Here is a 7,470-nt window from a genome sequence, read left to right as displayed (position 1 = left end):
ACTGGCACCAGTTGTGTCCTAATTTGTCACAGCTGGCACACCAATCACAGTTCCTCTCAGTCTCTGAAATGTTCATATAACCAAAAATAACCCGAGGATGGAGCTATGGCCAAATTGGCCTGAGGACCTTCCCAATGTGCTTGTGACTTAATGATGGAAAAAGTCAAGATAGATTTTTTTTCCCCATCTTCAGCTCAGGGAAACGTATGCATTGAAAACTCCAAAATTCACTGTTCTGAAACTTGACAAGCCTCCCTGGCTTTATTTTTAAAGAAGTTCTAACAAAATAAGCACTTCTTGATTAATGAGGATTTCTACAAACTATCAACTAAAGAGAAAGTGGCTACCACCACCCCTCAAATACTCTAACCGCAACTGTTATCATGTATGAAACTCTAAACTGCCTACTCTCATCATTCTTGTTTACCATCCCAAACTACAGCTCATTTCCCCCAGTGACACACTGTCATATGCACACAAGTCACTAATTAACCTCATGTGAGAACGCACTCATTTCTTTCTGTCAAACAATGAGGTGCTTATACACCAGATGTAACTATTTACACATGAACCATACGTTTTGTAGCCATTTTTGGCAGTGATGACTAGTGACAGACTCATGGTCATTACAAACCTCTCATGGAGCAGCCCTGCCACAGTCCCTTGCCTACATGTTTAATATGCTTATTGGCATGTTTACAGAAGGACGAATCTAATATCTTTCTAATGCAACTTTGCAGAAAGCACTCTCCCAGCCTAGACACTACCAAATAACAAACTAAACTTCATTCATGAGCAGCAAAGAAATTAGACTGTAATATTTGAAAATGTGTTATCTTTTTATACAAATACAAAGCTTTTTCTGTATTGTTAATTAATATGGGAAATTTTGTAGAATGAAAAAAAATTAACATTGGCTCTGTCAGTTTCTTTTTTTTTCACAATATCAAAACAATATGTTTCTGGAATAGAATACTGAGATACTAACCATAAAATTGTCAGATTACCATGCCGGTATCTACAATTGTATCAGTTAGAGGCAAAACAAAGAGACTGATTTCCCCTACTTGTGTTCTATATGAACCTGCTATTTCTATTTGAAATGGGAACTTGAATGCTACCAATGAAGATATTACCTTGGGCAACATGAATTCATCTTTCACATTTCTTCATAGAGTGTATTTCATAAAACTTACATGCCCTTTATTCATAGGGCACTATTGGATACTTTTTATAATTCTGTGAAAAGAGACCAGTGTACAGATATGGTTAAGTTTAGGAAATAGATTTTCTTTTTTTTTTGTCCACCATACTGTACTAAGCACATACACTATATTCCTTGCTCTCTCCTAATACATTTGCTAAAAGATAACTATCAATTGTTTCCTCTTACATTAGTATAAAGGAGTCTGACTACTTTCACACACTTATAACATATTTGCAATGTGATGAGAGTCACCACATTTCCTCCCTTGATTCCTGTTCTATATACAAATCACTTATGTGGAGCTGTCTACTACTTGGATCAATGCTATTTAGGAGGTGTGGTTGTGGGAGGTGTGGAGTGTTGCTTTTAATGTGGTGAATTTCTTATTGCTTATACAGTACTTCATTCACACCTGTCTGACTTAATTGTAGGAGACCTTTGATAAGGAACTCAGAGACAGATAGCAGTGGTAGGGGGAATGCTTGTTTTGAAAAACTGTTAAATTAATTTTAAAAAATGGTCACAAAAAACAAGCTATGTCTCCTTGAAGTGATGTGTTTGGTACATGTTGAAAAAGGCACTTTATTCAATCTGTAAATTCACTCCAACCACATCTCACATCAGTCATTCACTCTCTCCCTCATTTATCCTTTTTACTTTAAAGATCTTAAATTCTTTATTAAAAAATATTTCCTAGTTGCTGCTTTTTCCTTGCATGTCATCCTGAGTGACTCACACAAAGATTTGTGTGAGTATGGCACAAGATATCTAGCCACTTCTTTGACACAGCTTGGGAAAGATCCTTGAATAAAATTAATTGCTAGCAACTAAACAGGCTAGATGAGCCAAGAGGCTTTCTTTTGTTTATAACCTTACTTATGTTCTTTTGTTGCATTTTTATGGTTACCTAAATTGGAACTCTACTGAAATTCTTGCATAAGTGATTTCTGAATAAATGCAAAAAACATATATATGTATATAAGATGGTCATTAAATACCTGCATTTTTAACTAAAAAGTAATCTGTCTCATGAGCTCATCTGTTTCTCTGTTTCTTGAACTCATCTTTAGAAACATTACTTTCTGCAGTAGTATTGTTACTGTAGCTTTAATGAAGAAAAATAAGAGATCCATTTTGGTACCACAGTTACCTCCTGACCAACCTGTAGCAGATGCTCCTAATTTATATACTTACATACTAATTCGATTCTTTAATTTGCCTTTGAGTAACATGGCATACCTACTGTACAGTAATAAAGCCTGTTTCTCTTTTTCTGTTTCTGTATAAAAACATCAGTAAACACTAAAAAGGCTAACAGAAACTTCATCCAGCAGTCCAAACAGATTTATAAAATATCCCACACTCTATTGTGCAACTCTTAAAATACTCTACAAAAAAAAATATTGGCTTTCTATTCTCTGACTGTTTCTTCACTCAACCTATTGATGGAAACCATTTAAAAATCAAAGGTTTTTGGAAGCCTAACATTTTGTTTCACATCACAGCTTTATTTATTTTGCTAGGAACTCAAACATGAAATTGAATAGAACATCACAAAAAACTAAACTTCATCCCAAGCAGCCTTTCCAGCACCCACTACATAGCTTCTATTTTTTATACTGAAAAAACATCCTTCGTAACTGAATCAATTTACAAAGTTATCATGACAATTACTATTTCACACAGAAGCAGGACAATTTTATTGAACAGATCTGGATACATTTTTATGGTGATTAATATTTGTCATCAGTAGGGGTATACTGTGGATGGCACAGGCTAGAAGCATTTGGCCAATACTGGAAAGAGGACATTGGTCATTTTGGTAATTTTGTAACTAATGCTTTGCACCAGGTTGCAGATACTGTCTAGAGAGATTCCCATTCATCTTGTAAAGATTTGTAGAAAAGGCTCTTTCAACCCTTCCTTGCTATTCACTTTCTAACTACTCACTTGTTCACATGTCACAGCCCATATATAGCCCTGTGCAGGAGTTTCAAACCTTGAGGGGGAGGCCCATTCCTCACACCACTGTTTTGCCCTGAGATGAGAGAGCCGTTCCAACTAATCCCAAGGCTAGCTTGGGGAATCCCAGTCCCAGCTGGCAAGTGACAAACAGATGCATATTAATTTACTTTTGCTTCTAAGATCCCACTTAATCGCCTGCAGCCATATCACTCTGCAACTCACAACTGGCAACCCACTGAAGATAAGCAGGTGCCTAGTCAGTACCTTGGTTGGGAGACCTCTTGGGAAACAGTAAGGTTGCTGTTGGAAGAGGTGTTAGTGGGGACAGCAGGAGGAGCTCACCCTGCGGTCCATGTGGGCCTTAATGCCCCAGTATACTGATGGGGATACTACTGTAAAAAGGTGCCGTCCTTCGGATGAGACATAAAACAGAGGTCCTGACTCTCTTTGGTCATTAAAAATCACTGGGCGTTTCTCGAAAAGAGTAGGGGTGTAACCTCGACGTCCTGGCAAAATCTCCCATTGGCCCTTACCAATCATGGCCTCCTAATAATCCCCATCTATAAATTGGCTACATCACTCTGCTCTACTCCCCACTGATAGCTGATGTGTTGTGAGCGTTGTTGCACACTATGGCTGCTGTCGCATCATCCAGGTGGATGCTGCAGATTGGTGGTGGTGGAGGGGAGGCCCCATGTGTCTTATCAGCGGGAGCTGCAGCAGTCATCAATCAACACTTAACTGTCTGGTTCAAATTGGGGAATTGACTGGTTAACTGTGAAAACTTGTTCTGCTGATGAGATGATTTATATCTGATGCATTCAGAGTTATGGATGGAATAGGAATTTTATATAGTAATTGATGGCATAGTTTAATAATTTCTCAAGATCTTAAAAATGGCAAATGAAACAGCTACAATTAAAACAAGTACTCTATATCATAAATAACTATTTATTTCTCCTTGCTTGGTTTTCTTTGGTAAGATAACCAGATAATGTAAAAAAACATTGCTATGATTTACTCTTCCTTAAAACCTAGCACTTAAAATTATTCTAAAATGTGAGAAGAAATGTCTATTCCACAGCCAGCTTACCCTGTTTAGTCAAGAAAATGATCAGGTTAAAATACCTCACAGAGGAAGAAAACTAGAAAGTATTACATCCACAAGACATTAAATAAAATACAGAAGCATGAGAAATGACTAACAACTTCCTTCCAATACCTATTAATAACGTTCCATTTTACGACATAGATTCCTGAAACAAACAGGACTAACATATGTTCAACAGATTTCAAACATCATAATAAAGTAAGGCATGCTAAATGCATTGAAAATAAAGCACTGACAACTGAATGGGTACAATTCATTCATATTCACGATTGATTGACTTTTGCAGTTTTCACCAGATTACCTAAAATGCTATGTGACCAAAAAGCATAAAAATACTGTTTTGGCTGCACTAGAGGCACACGTGGAAAAACCAAGACCCATCAAGTTACTTAATATTCATAGGAATTGCTCCATGTATAAGTGACAAAAAGAATCAGGAAAATTATTTTAAGAAATTCCACCGCACTGACCAGCAGATGGGTGTTTGAGTAATGAAACCATACACCACTGGGATTTGCAGATCCAAAATCTTCCAGAGCTTTGCATTTGATGCTGTTAAGACAAGTAATAAATGTTGATCATAAAATGTGGCAGCTGTGTCAGGCAAGGAAAAAAAAATATTTTGACAAAATCTAAAACTTGATTTTAGACGAATTGCATATTTTAGTAAATATTCTTTTGATGTAACATGAGACGTAAAACCGAGGTCCTGACTCTCAGTGTTTATTAAAAATCACAGGGCGTTTCTTGAAAAGAGTAGGGGTGTAACCCCGGCATCCTGGCCAAATTTCCCATTGGCCCTTACCAATTATGCCCTCCTAATAATCCCCATCTATGAATTGGCTTCATTACTCTGCTCTCCTCCCCACTGATAGCTGATGTGTGGTGAGCATTCACTATGGCTGCCATTGCATCATCCAGGTGAATGCTGCACATTGGTGGTGGTGGAGGGGAGTCCCCATTACCTGTAAAGCGCTTTGAGTGGAGTGTCCAGAAAAGCGCTATATACTGTAAGTGTAAGCAATTATTATTATTATTTAGTTACTATGTACAGCTATTTCACCCTCATAATTTTATCTGTAATGGTTTTAATAGTCAATTTTAATATACCATTTTTGGCATATCTTGTAGAAACTAGTAAGACTTCAAATTTTCTGATACACAAAATTGCTTAGTTATGTGGGACTCATGACCTGAACATTATCAACAGGAAAAGGGTCCACATATGAAGATATAATACAATATGCTGTCAGTTATGCTCCACTATCACACATGCTGAGTGCTCATAAAGCCTTATACACTCCAAAAATGTGTGCATGCAGTAACCTTGAAAATACAAAAACATAGTATATAAAGTGACCACCAGATTTACAAATCCAAATGTTCAGAAAGACAGTGCTTGGTTGGGGCATCAGGAGAACCATATTAAGGTTAAATGGTTGTGTTAGAGTGGTAGCACAGTGGCACAATGGTTAGCCCTGGATTCAGTTGTGGACCTGGGGTGCTATCTGTGTGGAGTTTACATGTTCTCTCAATGTTCATGTGAGGCCTCGCTGGGTGCTCTGGTTTCCTGCCACAAGAAAACCTACATGTAGGTTTATTGGCTTTTGAGCACGTGCAGGTTTGTGCTTGTGTCTGTGTGTGCCCTAGACACACTGGTATCCCAGGGTGTATTGCAGGGTGTATCCTGTATTCTGCCTATTGCTTGCCTAGGTTAGAAGTTTGGTTGCAAGGATAGATGAGATACAGTTTGAGAGACTGGGAGGTTGAAGGAAAAAGCATGGCTGACTCTTCCAAGGGATATGTCTAACCACCATCTAGAGAGTGTTCTCCAAGTAGTGGGTTGGTTCCATACAGTATATTCAGGAAAGGGAAAACTGGGACAGGAGGCGTGCTTTCTCCATTGGATTAAATTGAATGAAGAAGAGAAAAGACCTGGTTTTACATAGAGAGTACCAAGTGATCGTAAGATATTGGGTGACTTGTTGTTACAGCTTTATGGTTTTAAGTATATGGTTTGGTTTGTGATTTCTGGTTTCTGGTTATGGTTGATATGATTGGTTAAGGTTAAAGTATAAACATCTTCCCTGAGTTTCCTGTGAAGGTCAGGGTGTCACCATAGACTAAGAGTTTGGTTGTAGAGTTAGCAGGACTCTGTTTTATGCTTTGCAGATTTTGGGTTAGTCTCCCAGAGAAGCAAATAATGGGACTATAAAGAAACATCCTGTTTTAGGTAAACTAAAATACCATTTTATCTCATACAGTAAAAAAAAACAGGACGTTACATACTGTAAGTGGCCAGGAAACAGTTGCCATGGTGCTCAGGCTGGTGATAAGAAGGGACACTGCTACAGTTTGTCATAAGAAAGGGAGTGAAGAGTCATGCAATCTTCAAGTTCTAGTTATTGATTTTTTTTGCGGTTTCTGAACAAATATACTTTTGCAAGGCAGTGTATATTTTCTGATAAATATACCTGAGTGGGAAGCTACTGTATTACAGCGAATTGGCTGCAAAGGAACAAGTAGAAGTTTAATGCATGCTAAAAAGTAGAAAGAAAAAAAAACATTATGTCTGCTGAGAATCCTTCAGCTTTTTCTTTCTAATTTCCATTGTGGAATGAACCGTTTGTTCTTTTATTTACACTGACATTCAAAATGCAACAGATGAGCATTGGAACCAAATATTTTCTTGAAACATATAAACAGTTGTTTCCTACTGTTGATTGCTTTAATTCATAATCTTAAACAACATTATTTTGTGCCATTAGAAACAATACCTTCTCCATAAAGTGCATAAAAATGAGGTTTAGATTATCTTCTCCTTAAGTAGACTGTAAATGGTATTCATTAAACCTGTCTTTTAAATCTTTTAAATAGGAATTCTGTAATTCATTATGAAAAAATCCAAGTATTGTCTATTGTATATGATTGATGTTTTGTTGATATAGATTATGGATTATAATAGATTTTGGTTCTGACACACATTAAAGTAGAAAGTGTCCAAACTTCCAACTGGTTTAAGGACATGATTAAGAATGTGGTATTTGTTATGTCTTTTGGCATAAGTATTTGATTGATCTCTAGTTGCTGTAACGACACCTCAAGATTGTAGACGTTACCATCTTTCGACTTCACTTTTGCAGGTAGTTTCCTTCCGTATAGTTTTTAAATTTTGGAAATACCAGAT

Source organism: Lepisosteus oculatus, chromosome 2, assembly GCF_040954835.1.
Source record: "Lepisosteus oculatus isolate fLepOcu1 chromosome 2, fLepOcu1.hap2, whole genome shotgun sequence".
NCBI lineage: Eukaryota > Metazoa > Chordata > Actinopteri > Semionotiformes > Lepisosteidae > Lepisosteus > Lepisosteus oculatus.
Note: the sequence above shows the minus strand (reverse complement) of the source record.